The sequence below is a fragment of the Dermochelys coriacea genome, chromosome 1 (genome assembly GCF_009764565.3).
Source record: "Dermochelys coriacea isolate rDerCor1 chromosome 1, rDerCor1.pri.v4, whole genome shotgun sequence".
NCBI lineage: Eukaryota > Metazoa > Chordata > Testudines > Dermochelyidae > Dermochelys > Dermochelys coriacea.
The window spans coordinates 117481319-117495733 of record NC_050068.2 but is presented as its reverse complement, the minus strand read 5'-3'; the positions used below and the strand labels follow the sequence as shown (position 1 = coordinate 117495733).

Below are 14415 nucleotides of genomic sequence, written 5' to 3'. Positions count from 1 at the left end.
TCCGGAGTACCTCCATTGGCATTAGCGGAGTTTACTTCATATGCTCACCAGTGTGGCTGAGATCACAATAAGAAAAGGAGTACTTGTGGCACCTTAGAGACTAACAAATTTATTAGAGCATAAGCTTTCGTGAGCTACAGCTCAATGCATCCGATGAAGTGAGCTGTAGCTCACGAAAGCTTATGCTCTAATAAATTTGTTAGTCTCTAAGGTGCCACAAGTACTCCTTTTCTTTTTGCAAATACAGACTAACACGGCTGCTACTCTGAAACCTGAGATCACAATCTGACTCCTGTATTCAGTAATGGATTATTAATCATATGGGAAGGGAATGTGCCATATATCTGGTGGAGTCTGAATTTGCTGTTTCTATTTAAAGAGATTTGTCTGTGGTTTTCCACCCCCTTTCAGTTAGCTAGATTTTTTTCCTAATTGTTTGGGGGATAACTGTGCAGTATAGCTTTCCTTGAGGATTATTTGCAAAGATTTAAGACTTGCTGATTGCTAAAAGTGCAGAAGGATCAGTATATTTTTACTTTGGATATCAATGTAGTTTTTAAAATAAAATACCAAATATTTTACTATTGCGCTTTACACCATCAGAGCAGTAGGCAAACATTAGCCAGTCATTAGAACACCTCTTTGCGGTATTTTAAAGACAGGCAATAAGAGACCAAGGGCTTGTCTACACTGGCACTTTACAGTGCTGCAACTTTCTCGCTCAGGGGCATGAAAAAACACCCCCCTGAGCGCTGCAAGCTTCAGCGCTGAAAAGTGTAGACAGTGCACCAGCCTTGGGAGCCATTCCCCTTGATGGCACAGCAGCTCAGGAAAGTTACCGTTAATGGGGCAAGAAACAAAGCAGCTCTGCCAAAAAACCTGTGGCAGTGGATTGCAGTATGTCCACGAGAATTACCTGGAGATCTGAGGCAGATGCCTCAGAAGTGAGGGAGTCAATCAACAGCCACTTCCATCGCTCAGACTAGACAGTGGTGGTACAAGCATCACACACACACACACACACACACACACACACACACACACACACACACACACACACACACACACACACACACACACACACACAAGGCTGCTTTCTGAATCCCTCCTGCCCCCAACAACTTGCTTCAGCGATTCCCAAAATCAAATCCACATGCCGGGGGCCTGCTCTCCTGTTTGCACTTTGCCAAGATCCGACAGCTGTGCCTGGCTAGCCTCCTCCGGGGTAGAGAAGAGCTCCTGGTTGCGTGCATCTCTGACCTCCGAGTAGTACTCTGCTTCTGGGTCTCCCTGCCCCTCCACATCCTCATCCAAGATTTCCTCCTCCTGGCACGGTCCACTGAAGTATTCACAGTGGCCTTGGCAGTGTTTACACCTCTAGAGTTACAACGCGGAAAGTTGCTTTACTGCGCAGAAACTTACCAGTATAGACAGGACCTAAGTCAGGATTTGGTACAATTCTTAAACCAGAGAATAGTTCTGGTAAAGTTTGCGAACTTGACTCTATAAAACATTTGCATCTAAATAGTTTATATATATCTGTTTTATTTGTACATCGACTTTCAAAATTCATTCCTAGCTCAAAATTTTGCATGAAACTACTGTAACGATTGTTGGCAACTTTGGCTTGAAGACAAAGGAAGCAGGAATGGACAGACCTATGCACAACGCTTCTCAGCCTTATGGCTAAGATCAAGCATAGTATCTGTTCTTATCAGTTTAATCTCTTTTTATGAACACTTGCAACTCCTGCACTGAAGATGGATTCTCCTGCTGCGATTTTTGAAAAAATTGATGCTGCTTTGAAGGTGTATTCTGCTGCTACTACTACTTTGGAAGGAAATCCTCTTTCTGCTCCTGAGACATCCCCAGATGTATCATGTACCACCACTGCTGCTGGTCCACAGAAGGCCTCTTAGACAACAACTACAAAGAAGGTCCTAGGTGCCTCCAGGACATTGCAGACCAGCAGCACGAAGGGGAAGATCGGTGGCTGCTCGAAGGACCCCCTCCGAGTTGCTGTTCCAGTAAGATCCTGCATCCTGAGGATGGCCTGTTGGGACATCACAACCAGAAGGAACATCTCCCCAGCAGCACCAGCTGCCGAGGGTCAACTCCCCCGCCTTACAGCAGCTGCCAACCGAGAGCCCCCTGCTCTCCAGCAACATCAGCCACCAATGGAGAGCCCCCCCACTCTGCAGCTGCAAGATGCTTTCAGGCAACCACCTCCCACCCCTTCAGCTGCCGAGGTCCCTGACGCTGGTGGTGCTCTCGGTGCTCTACACACCATCAAGAGAGGAATCTCCATAGACGGGACCAGCATCTCTCCAGAGACCACCCAGAGGTTCACCAGCGCCTCGCCAGATGCCTGCCCAGCTTCAGAAACCACCCTGAGTGACCCCAGGTCCCTGCCGGATGCCTGCCCAGCTGGACCTCTCGACCCCAACTGCCCACATCAGGATGAACCAGCTAGCAATACCGCTGATGCTGCTGGAACCCTCCCGCGGCAAGGTAATGAGGACACCATCTACCTGCATTACCCCCTCACTGTGGACGTGCTCATCTGCCCCATCTGCTCTCCGCCCCGAAGCTTCCACCTCCTCGGTGGTGTCACCAGGCACCTGAAGAGACACTATAGCAAGCGGGTCGCCTTCAGCTGTGCCCTCTGCAGCCTGCCCTTCGAGACGCAGAAGCAATGCAAGATGCACCAAGCTGTCTGCAGGAAACGCCTCAAGGGAACAACACAGTCTCCTGCCCTGGCTCCCAGCCCTCCTGCTGCGCGCCAGCCCGCTGCTCCTGAGCCTCAACAAAGAAAAGCGATCGTGCAAGCTGCTGTCAAGAAGCCTGTCCCCATCGCCAGGCCAGCGCAACGGGGTGCTGTGACTGAGAAGGTACCTGCTGCCTCGGGGAACATCACCCAGGTCCTCGCCAGCAGGAGGCCCATCTCACCCTCTCACATCGCCAAGCAAATCTCTATACTCAGACGTCTCAGTACTACCTTGCCACCTGTCCAGCACATCCCCGTCCCCAGAAGGATCAGCGACCCACTGTGCGTAGCGGCTTGAGATTTTGTCACCAGAAGAGCCAGCGCCGCCCCTCAGAATGCCCCGCCAACTCCAACCGCCGGAGGAGCCAGAGCCACACCTCAGACCTCCCTGCAAACTCCAACCGCCAGAGGAGCCAGTGCCAAGCCTCAGACCGCCCTGCGAGCTCCAGCCACAGAGAAGCCAGCACCATGCCCCAGATTGCCCTACAAACTCCAGACGTTACTGGAGGAACCAGCCCCGCAGCCATAGCAAAGCACAGGGCCTTCATCACCAGACGGCCCAGCACAGCCCCAGAGTCCATTCTGCAGGACACTGCCTACGGGAGATCTCCCGCTCCAGCAGCAACCGCCCAGACAGTAGCCACTCCTAGAAGGACCAGCGGTGTCCCAGCAACCCCCGAGCCAGACCACATCTCTCCGACTGCTAGCAACTCCAGCATCCCACCAGAGATCCCGTCCCAGCACCCAACCGATGGGAATCCCGAGCCACGAGATAGACGGCAGGCCGACTACGCAGGCTTTGAGTCTGCACCAGACGAGGTCAAGGACCATGAGGGCCAGCAGCCAATGGTAAGGGCTGCCACTCTGTGGCAGACTGCCTGGACCGAGGAGCTGCAAGCGACAGCTTCCTTTGATGACTTTGATCTCCTCGTAGACAGGCTCACCGAAGAACTGTTTGCTGAAACTGCTCCCAGGAGAAGTTTGAACCAGGAGAACGCCCCGCCTGCCCACAGAACGCCTGCTCCAAACCTCAATACCACCACCAGGGGAGCCAGAAGTAGAGATGCCAGCTGCCGCTACGATCCAGCAGCGGCTTCAAGGATCCAAAAGCTGTACCGGGCAAACCGCTCCAAAGCCATGAGGGAGATCTTAGACGGGCCCTCGTCCTATTGCACAATCCCATCTGAGCATCTCTACAGCTACTTCAAGGATGTATTCGACCGCATAGCCCAGAATGACGCACAGCACCCAGAGTGCCTCCGCCCCCTGCACTGTGTTGACGAAACAGGTGTCCTGGAAACTGACTTTACACCCAAGGAAGTGATGGCCAGACTCCAAAAACAAAAAAACACAGCTCCTGGGAAAGACGGCATCCCCTACAGCCTCCTGAAAAAGTGAGATCCCGGCTGCCTGGTCCTTGCCACGCTCTTCAACCAGTGCAAGCGATTCTGCCGGACTCCCAGCTCCTGGAAGAAGGCCATGACGGTACTGGTGTACAAGAAAGGTGAGCGGGACGACCCCAGCAACTGGAGGCCCATCTCCCTCTGCTCCACGATGTACAAGCTCTATGCCAGCTGCCTAGTGTCGAGGATCACGGAATGGTCAGTGAGTGGGGGAGACATCAGCTCCACCCAGAAAGGCTTCATGTCCTGTGAGGGCTGCTATGAACACAACTTTGTCCTCCAAACCACCATCGAAATGGCCAGAAGGGCGCGGAGGCAGTGCACGGTAGCATGGCTCAATCTGGCTAATGCCTTTGGGTCCATGCCCCACCACCACATCTTTGCACGCTCCAGGAATTTGGGATGCCAAAGAACTTCCTCTGTGTGATCCGAGAGGTGTACGAGGGATGCGGCACAACCATTCGCTTGGTCGAAGGGGAGACCGCCAAGATCCCGATCCAGAGTGGAGTTAAGCAGGGCTGTCCCCTCAGCCCCATCATCTTTAACCTCGCCATGGAGCCATTGCTGCGAGCGATCTTCAACGACACAGATGGGTTCAACCTCCACGGCGAGAGGGTGAGCATCCTGGCTTACGCGGATGACCTGGTCCTGACCGCAGACGACCCAGAGAACCTCCAACGTATGCTAGATGCCACCAGTCGAGCTGCCGATTGTATGGGGCTCCGCTTCAATGCAAAGAAGTGCGCAACTCTCCACATCGACGGCAGCAAAAGGGACTCGGTGCAGGCGACAAGGTTCCAGATCCAGGGTGAGCCCATCATCCCCCTGGCAGAGGGGCAGGTGTACCAGCACCTCGGCATGCCGATGGGTTTCCATGTCCGGCAGACACCCGAGGACACCATCCAGGAGACCTTACGGGATGCTGCCAAGATCGATGCCTACCTGCTAGCACCGTGGCAGGAGATAAACGCCCTGAACACCTTCCTGATCCCCCGCATCTCTTTCGTCCTAAGGGGATCCGCCGTGGCGAAGGTACCTCTCAACAAGGCAGACAAGGTCGTCCGGCAGCTTGTGAAGAAGTGGCTGTTCCTTCCCCAGAGAGCCAGCAATGAGCTGGTCTGTATCGCCCACTGGCATGGCGGTGCCAGTGTCCCCCGCATGGGTGACCTGTGTGACATCGTGGTGATCACCCATGCCTTCCGCCTGCTGACGTGTCCCGACGCCATGGTAAGGAACATCGCAGCAAACGCCCTCCATGATGCAACAAAGAAGCTCATCGGCAGAACCCCCTCCGACCAAACCACCACCAGATTCCTGAGCGGTTCTGTGGATGGCGAATTTCAACGGGACTTTGGCGACATCGCTTCGCTGTGGTCCTGCGCTCTCAATGCCATGCGTCGCCTTGGGAAGCGCATTGGCTGCCGCTGGGAGTGGTGCGAGGAGCGCCAGGAGCTGGGAGTCCTGGTGCCGCAGATCAGGTCCGACGACAACACCATCGTCACCCCGAGTGCCAGGGGCATGCTGGAGAGGACCCTGAAGGCGGCCATCCACTCGCTGTACATGGAAACCCTGAAGCGTATACCGGACCAGAGTAAAGTCTTCGAACTGACCAGCAAGTGGGACGCCAGCAACCAGTTCCTTGCCGGGGGCAGCTTCACCGTTTCGCCGACTGTCGGTTCATCCACCATGCCCGGCTCAACTGCGTCCTGCTCAATGGAGCCATCCGCCACGGGAACCGAGACAAGCGTTGCAGGAAGTGTGGCTCCTCCAACGAGACCCTGCCCCACATGCTGTGCAGCTGCAAGCCCCACTCCAGAGCCTGGCAGCTGCGCCACAATGCCATCCAGAACCTCCTGGTGAAAGCCATCGCACCGTGCCTGGGGGAGGTCGCCGTGAACTCCACCATCCTCGGTACGGACAGCCAGTTGCGACCTGAAGTGGTGGTCACCGACGAGGACCAGAAAAAGATTATCCTCATCGACATCATGGTCTCCTTCGAGAACAGGACCTCGGCCTTCCGTGAATCCCGAGCTCATAAGCTGGAAAAATACGCCCCCCGGCCAACACCCTGAGAGCGAAGGGCTACGAGGTGCAGATGGATGCCTTGATTGTCAGAGCCCTGGGTACTTGGGACCCCTGCAACGAGCGTGTGCTGTGATCCTGCGGGATCGGTCAACGGTACGCATGGCTCATGCGGCGCCTCATGGTCTTGGACACAATCCGATGGTCCAGGGACATCTACATTGAACACATCACCAGCCACCGACAGTACCAGGAGGTGTGAGCCGGTACAACATTGTGCATCAACTATGGGAAAGGGACTGAGAGACTTTTTTTCATTGGACCATATGAACTGGAACCATAAACTCATTGAACATTAAATCCCACCAAATGAGGGTGGATCCATCCTCATCATCGTATCCACTCATTATACTCCACACCTGAACATAGCCGTTATATGGACAACATATCCTCATATCTCAATGTCTGTACTTTGACCCGTTAAACTTTTACCCCCAGTTGGGGAGATTGCAGATTATGTATTCCTTACGCCACCCACTCCTAAACTGAACTTCGCACCCCTTGATAATCTGTACCTTTATTTCCTGATAACCAGAAACTTCTATGCCTAAACTCTGTACCGTTTTCTTTTTACTTCAACATTATCTTAATAAAATTATTATACTCATGCACACGCCAAATCAGGCAGAGATGGAAATGACTGGGTGCTTTTGCTAATTATCTTTTTCATATAGAGAAGGTTTGGCAAACTTAAGCAAATGGGGAAACCAGAAACCATGTGATTCATGCAATCCATGACTTTGAACAAGCCTAACTGAAAGAGTGAAAAATGTTTTTGGCATCCCCTGGAACTGCCAAAAAAATAGTTTGTGCAGATTTTTCCTATTAAAACAGCAATAAAAAAGCACCTTAATTCTGTTTATTATGGTAGTGCCTAAAGGCCAGCCAAGAGCGAGTCTCTGTTGTGCTAGGTACTGTATAAACATATTTAGTCTGCTAAACATTTTTCAACCTCAGAAACTAACATTTTGCTTGAACATTTTTTTTTTTTGTTAGGAATACTTTGTTCTCCTGATCTTAATAGAGATTTGTCTGGTAGTATATTGATATCAATTCCCAACAGATGTTTTTAGAGTGAAATAATCCAAAGTAAAATATGGAATGCAATGTTTAAGTCAAAGGAGTTCAGTAAGCTGTAAGTCGTAGTAAATGTATGTATTTAAAAAAATCACTGTTGTTAAACTGAATCTTAGTGTGTGTCTTTTAAAATATTTTAGGGTTAGGATACTGATTTGATGTCAGGATAAAATTTTCAGGATAGGACTTCATTTCTGTATGAATGACTTTTCAGAGGCATCTAATGTCATTGTATACACAGAGCATTGCTGCATAATATAAACTACCCAGAAGAAAGCTTTTTTTTTTTTTTGATGTCATTGTCTCAGGCCAGGCCTACACTATAAACTTACATACAAGGGTTCTCAGACTTTTGTACTGGTGACCCCTTTCACACAGGAAGCCTCTGAGTGCGACCCCCCGCTTATACATTAAAAACACTTTTTTAATATATTTAACACCATTATAAATGCTGGAGGCAAAGTGGGATTTGGGGTGGAGGCTGACAGCTCATGACTCCCTATGTAATAACCTTGTGACCCCCTGAGGGGTCCCAAACCCAGTTTGAGAACCCATGCATTAGTATAACTAGGTAGCTCAGGAGTGTGAGAAATCCACACCCCTGAGCGACGCAGTTATACTGATCTAACCACCCCCCCCATGTAGACAGCGCTACGTTGATGGGGGGCTTCTCGCATCGACATAGCTTCTGCTTCTTATGGAGGCAGATTGTCTACACTGATGGGAGAAGCTCTCCTGTCATCGTAGTAGCATCTTCACTGAAGTGCTACAACGGCACAGCTGCGCAGCTGAGTGTTTTAAGAGTAGACACGCCCTCTGTAGCATGGAAACGGGCAACACAAATGAATTGACAGGTATTTGGCGGTGCGGGGTTTACCACATGGCTTTCAGTTCTTTTTATTACTAGTCTGAAAGTCATGTGGTAAACCCCGCACCGCCAAATACCTGTCAATTCATTTGTGTTGCCTGTTTCCATGCTACGGAGGGCTAATAAAAGGAGTTGATATTCTGTTTTTAGGGCCTGGTCTAGCAAACCCTTACTCTTTTTTAGTCCTTATTGAAGCAGTTAGTCAGTCAAATCACACAAAGGCTATCCATGTGAATGGTAGGTTCAGGCTCCTGGATAGCCCAAAACTTTCTCGGGATGTGGAAGGAGAGAGGGAAGTAATCTCTTTAAAACATTCTGCAATGCTACTTCATATTGTTCTGCGGAGGAAGTCCTGTTCGTGGCATGTTACTTTTTGAGAGAGAATAATACAGGTGGTGAATATATTAATACACAAGAACTCTCTATTCAACACATTGACCTTTCAGATGTAAAGTTTAGGTGAGAGAGTATCTATGTATGTTTGTTTTTTTTTCTATAGCATGTTTCTAATTAACATCAAACTAAGTTGAATAAATTTGGTTTCTCTGATGTATTTCCTTTGTAACAGAGAATTAAAATGACTTATGGTGCTGTTTAAGGTAAGGTAATGTGGGGGGAATGAGTTTTTTTGTCTCTTACATTACACTGTGTTAAGTAGGCAAAATGAATAAAGAATTTTGCATTTGTTACTAGATATGGGATCTAAATTTAGATTCTTTTTTCAGAGGTTGGGATATGTGTCAAGCCACTTTCTATTGAATGGTGAAGGGGTAACATTGTTGCATAGAAGGTTTTTTATGTTGGTGTCACAGTTTAAAGACTAATTGGAAAGATACTTGTATGCTGTGCTGAAATTCTTAAAGGCCTCCTTGTAGACCTCCTAGCAAAGGCCTTTTGTTCTGTATGCAGACTGTTTCTCAATTCACGTGATCACAGCTAGGGGATAAATAACTGCTGGACATGTGCAAAGCAAAGGATTTACTTATCTCCCCCTCGCCCTCTATGGATCCATGACTGATTTCTTTGAGCATGGCCCAATTTTCCCCCATAGTTAAATTCAGCTAAGAGAAAAATCTACACTGAAGTCACTATAAAATCCATGATTAGTTTCTCTTACAGAAACTCTAAACAGCTTTAGTATTTTAACTGGTAGTAACTCTTGGTAGCTTTTTGAACAGACTGTTTTATTGCCCCATGCAGCCTCTTTAATTTTTCTTAAATCTGAAAATCAGTTGTGCGTAATATTTTCCCTCCTGCTTCAAACATGCTGCTCTTGGTTTCTTTTGACTTGTTTGCAGAAGGCAATGTCATTAATTTGGCTGTAGCTAAATGCTGTTGATTAGCCATGCCTTCATGTAGGTTCTGCAGACTACTGGTGGTGGTGGCATTGCGCACAACTGACATCTCCACCTCTGTTTAGCTTGTACCAACAGGTACTTGAGTAGTGCTGATTCTTCTTTCAAAATACTTTTATGGGGTTGCAGGTGAGGGTAGAGTCACGATGTTACCAACTGTATATAACATGCTTTAATGAGCTTGACCTACATTCTCTGTATTATGAGGGAAGAGGAATTAAAGTACAACTCAGAAGTTGATTTTTGGGGGGAAGGGCAGAATTACTTCATAAACTTAAATCTTTTGGAGGTTTGGAACAATAGGTACATTAAATAAAGTGTTAATTCTTGGCAACACTGTGTTAGGCTCTGGGCTGAAGATCAACGGAGCTTAGAAGCCTTTCATAAACGCTGTGAGGCTCAGGAGAATAAATGTTAGTGTGTGTGTGTGTGTGTGTGTGTGTGTGTGTGTCTGTGCGCGCGTGCGCACGCAGGGGGGGGATTATCCCTTTTTCTAAGAAGTGGAACTTTTAGGTTTCTTTTATAAAATAAATATATTTGATTGGCGATTAGCTTTTCCAATGTTGTGTAAGTAGGGATACCTACATGAATGCAACATAAAGCACCTACTTACTGTTTAATGCATTGGGTGGTTCTGGTACTGTCCCCTAATAGATTTTCTAGGAGTGTTGCAAATATGAAATGTGGGTGTTTTTACATAGTGCAAAGTACAAGGAGAAATAACAGACAATTCACAGAATCTTTTGATTACCCAGTTCAGAATATCAAGCTTGCATCTGGGCTGCTAGAACTTGATGAGGTTTTGAACCCCTGTGGTTCTGGGTATTTTCAGAACTAGTTTAGCATTTGAAGAATGTAGGATACTTTTTTTTTGTACTGAAATATGACTAAATAGGAAACAAATCACTGAAAGTTTTCAGACTTTCAGACGTTTGGGTAAAATCTATATGGTGAGCTTGAATGCTTTATGACCTAGTAGCAGTACAGTTGCAGGAGTAAATCCTATATATTTATTTTTAGCCTCTGATAGTGTCTGTTGTGGAACCCATCATTACAAATGGTTTATATATCTATTTATCTTATTATCATCTTTCCTTTCTTTACTCTATAATTGTTACCAAAACTGCAAGAGTTCTGCAGCTGACTCTGTGGTGGGATTTTAAATAACTACTGGTGGTCTGTCTTGTCTCTGGGCACTACCCACATCCCAAACACTGCACTGTTGAGCCGGCTTTGGCATGTGTGGTAGTCTGTGTTCAGGAGAGGCTCTAAGCTGGAAAAGAGAGGGATGTGTACAGGTCAGGTCTGAACTGTGTGAGAGAAGTTTGTACAGCATCTGCCTGCACTGTGAGTGCCTCAAGCTGGAGTGATTGCTCCTTTGCTTTCAGTATGGCTAAAATTCACAAAACATTATACACTCTTGCCACCTACCTACCAACCTCCCCTGCACTGTTACTTCCGCGGACTGCAACCGCTTCCTGCCAGATAAAATATACCTTGTTTTGGGTGAGATAACATTTGTACTGTTTGTAAACTTAACCTTTTGCTCTCTCTGTTACATTTCTAAAATGCTCATCACCCCATAGTGTTTGGGTCAAATAATTGTAGATACAGCTTAATAACAATCCTGATATTAGCAACTGGTTAATGCCAACATATTCCCAGGAACCAGTCCTGTTCCATTAATATCAGTGTTAATGAGATTTAGATAACGACAACGACATGCTGCTTATTAGAATCTTTTAAAAAAAATTTTTTAAAGGAAGTCCCCAGCTTCAGGCAGGTTTGCGAGGCTGCAGACAGGGAAGCCACGACCCAGAACTTCCTTCTGGGACTGCAGCCCTGCAAACCAGCTTGTTCACAAGGACCTCCTGGGAGGTAAGGGGCTGAGAGGGGAGGCTTTGGCCAGGGCAGTAGCAGGAAAGGGGCTGCAGCCTGGATGCAGGAACTGCATGGTACCTCTCCCTTTATACTTCAGGCTGTGCCTTGCCTGGGGGCTGCACACAGGGAAGGAAATTCTGTGATGTGCTCAGCCCCAACTCTTGGAGAAGCTCAGGGAGAGATACAATGCCATCCCTGCTCCCCCATTCCCTGTAAAAGCCCCGGCATCTGGGCTTCAGCTCCCCTCTCCACTGCTTCCTTCCCTGGCTTCTGCATCACAAACCTGCCTTCCTGCTTATCGGGAACTGCCAGATAATGGCAAATTTTTTGCTGGCAATGGGAAGGGGCTGCTAATAAACTGAAACTACTGTATTACCGTATTATTTGTATCTTCAGAGAGCTAGGCCTGGATCAGGACCCTATCATGCTAGGCTCTGTGCAAACACAGAACAAAAGCACTGTCCCTGCCCCCAAAGAATTGACGATCAATGTGACTAGTGATTTGGGGTTCCTTAACTTTGGGTATCCAACTAGAGACACTTCAATGGGGCTTGGTTTTTCAGAGGATGCTTAGTACCTACCCTCTGAAAATCAAGCTCCCTCAATGTATCTTAATTTGAGTCCCCAGATCACTTGTTGATACTGAAAATATTTAGCAAGCGAAGGATATGTTCCTAGGTTAATCAGCTTTTTCTATGAGTATTTCTCATACTAGTCTTAGAAACTAGCTCAGTGAATTATAAATTATTGTTCACACCGCCATGTTACATAACTGTTCCCATATATGGACTTAAAAAAGGAAAGAAAAAATAAAAAGCAAAGAAACAACAACTACAAAAAAAAACCATTGAAATTTCTGTTTTCACTTTCATTTTGAAATATTTGAAATGATGAAATACTTGGATTGTAAGACCCACGAGGCAGGGACTTTTTGGGGTTTTTTTTGTTTTGTTTATACAGCACCTAGCACAATGGGGTCCTGCTTCATGAGTTTGGCTCTTAATCAGTATGGTAATACAAATAATAATTAATAGAGCAGATACCATTTATAGGTCTGCACTGTCTTTAATGTAATGTTTTTGCTAGTGGAGAAAGCAAATAGTTCTGGCTGCATTTACACAGGACTTCTCGCTGGGGTTAAGAGGCAAACTTAAGCATGGTTTAAACTCTTATGGCTGAACAAAATTGTAACATACTTTTGCTAGCCATTGTGGAAGGAGCCAACGGATGTTGCAAACATCTGAAAAAACATGCTTCAGATTAGGTAGGGATTTCAGATAGACAAGAACACCCTAGTTAGCTAAAACTGTCTTATAACCTGAACTGGCCATAACATTTCAATGGTACTTAAGCATGCTTGTAAAATGCATTAGATAACTACTGTCTCAGTAGTGCTTTTTTGGAAGAAGCAAATTTTGTAGAGAAGAGTCATGAGCTCAAACAGCTAGAGACTTTGAGGAGAGGCAGGAGCTGAGAGTGAGCGTACACCTTAGAAAATGGACAACCACTCAAATTAGTGAGAGTGGACCAGTTTGCCCTAAGTGACTCAAATACCATTTCTTTATTTAGCCATATCATTTTAGCAAGTTCTGGCATTTTCAGTTTGCACCACAAGTATTTTACAATCGCTGATTGATCTTTCTTATGAGATGAAAATTCTCTAGCGATTTAGGGGTGAAAGCCTTTCTATTGTAGAAGAAAAAATATGCTTGTTCCTCTAGTGGAAGTGGCTAATTATCTCTAGAATGTGGTCATATCTGTACTCAATTCTCAAATAATCGTGTATGATACCATCTCCGTGGCATTTCCTCAGGAAGGTTGCAACCCTGTGATCCCTGACACCACCCAGAATGTTCTGGTAACACAAGGGGGGAGTTGTTGTGACCGGAGACAGGAAAAGAAAAAGGAGAGAAATAGCATAACTTCAAGTGAATACTTTCTTTGCAGCAGGAGATAAGTGTCTATTACATCTTTAGTCTCCTGCCTCATTTCCAGTACCATTCTGTCTTTTAAGTGTAACAGAGACTTAGCCGAGGCATGCACACATCCGAGCTGGGAGAGTATTTACCAGGGCACCGTTAGCTGTCAGGGTCATGTACATGTAATATGCTGGTCTAATATGTTTGAGTCTCCCTCTAAGGCTATGTCTACACTTCAGCCAATGTTGGCATAATTTACGTTGTGCGGGGTGTGAATAAACCATCCCGAGCGACGTAAGTGCTTGTGTGCACAGTGCTAGGCCGATGGGAGAGCTCTTGCTCGGCAGCATAGAGTGTCTTTACCAGGTGTGCTGCAGCAGTGCCACTACATGGGTATGGAGGCACCGTTGCAGTTCTGTACGTGCAGACATGCCCTTAATGTCTAGCCCAAGTTATTTTAATAGCTTACAACTTAGCAAAAGGAGGGCTCCTTTCGCTTCCCAAGGGAGAAGCCTGTTCTCTTGGTGTGGAAAGGGAGGAATTTGATTCCTGCTGAAGACCATGGTGTTTGCAGCCAGTGTCCTTATATATAGAACAAAAGGGCTAACTTGCATTGCAGCTATTAGTATACCTATGCCACATGTCATCACAAGTAAAATAGAGAGCTCTTTCTGGGTAAGGTTGATCAGCTACAAATTTGAGTGGGGCTATAGGGCACCCCCTCCCCCATCAATAAATTCTCCAGTGGATAGTTAAATCAATAAAAGTACTTACATTGTTCTAAAAAGCAAAGTAAAAATATGTTGGAATTACTTTGTTTAACAAATTAGGTTGATCTCTGAAAAAAAAATCTAAGTATTTCCTGGTTGCTTGTTGCTAATAGGAATGCAGAACTGAGCAAAGTAGTAGCTGCATCACTGCCTCTGAACAGTGTAGTGTGGAGTTGTGACCTTTTAACTTCTCTCCTTTCACCTTTTGCTTAGGCTTGTCTGCCCTGGGGTTCACCCAGTGGGATATTTGCAGAGTGCAAACCCTGGGAGTAGACACAGTGCAACAGTATAAA

At 46.8% G+C, this 14415-nt stretch overlaps 1 protein-coding gene and 1 pseudogene across 8 annotated transcripts in view; both read left to right on the top strand.

Annotated features, from left to right (window-relative positions):
• Positions 1-14415, top strand: part of MAP4K4 (mitogen-activated protein kinase kinase kinase kinase 4) — a 251706-nt gene that overhangs the window by 64649 nt on the left and 172642 nt on the right. The gene's annotated exons all lie outside the window — the stretch shown is intronic.
• Positions 1667-1869, top strand: LOC119850265 (annotated as a pseudogene).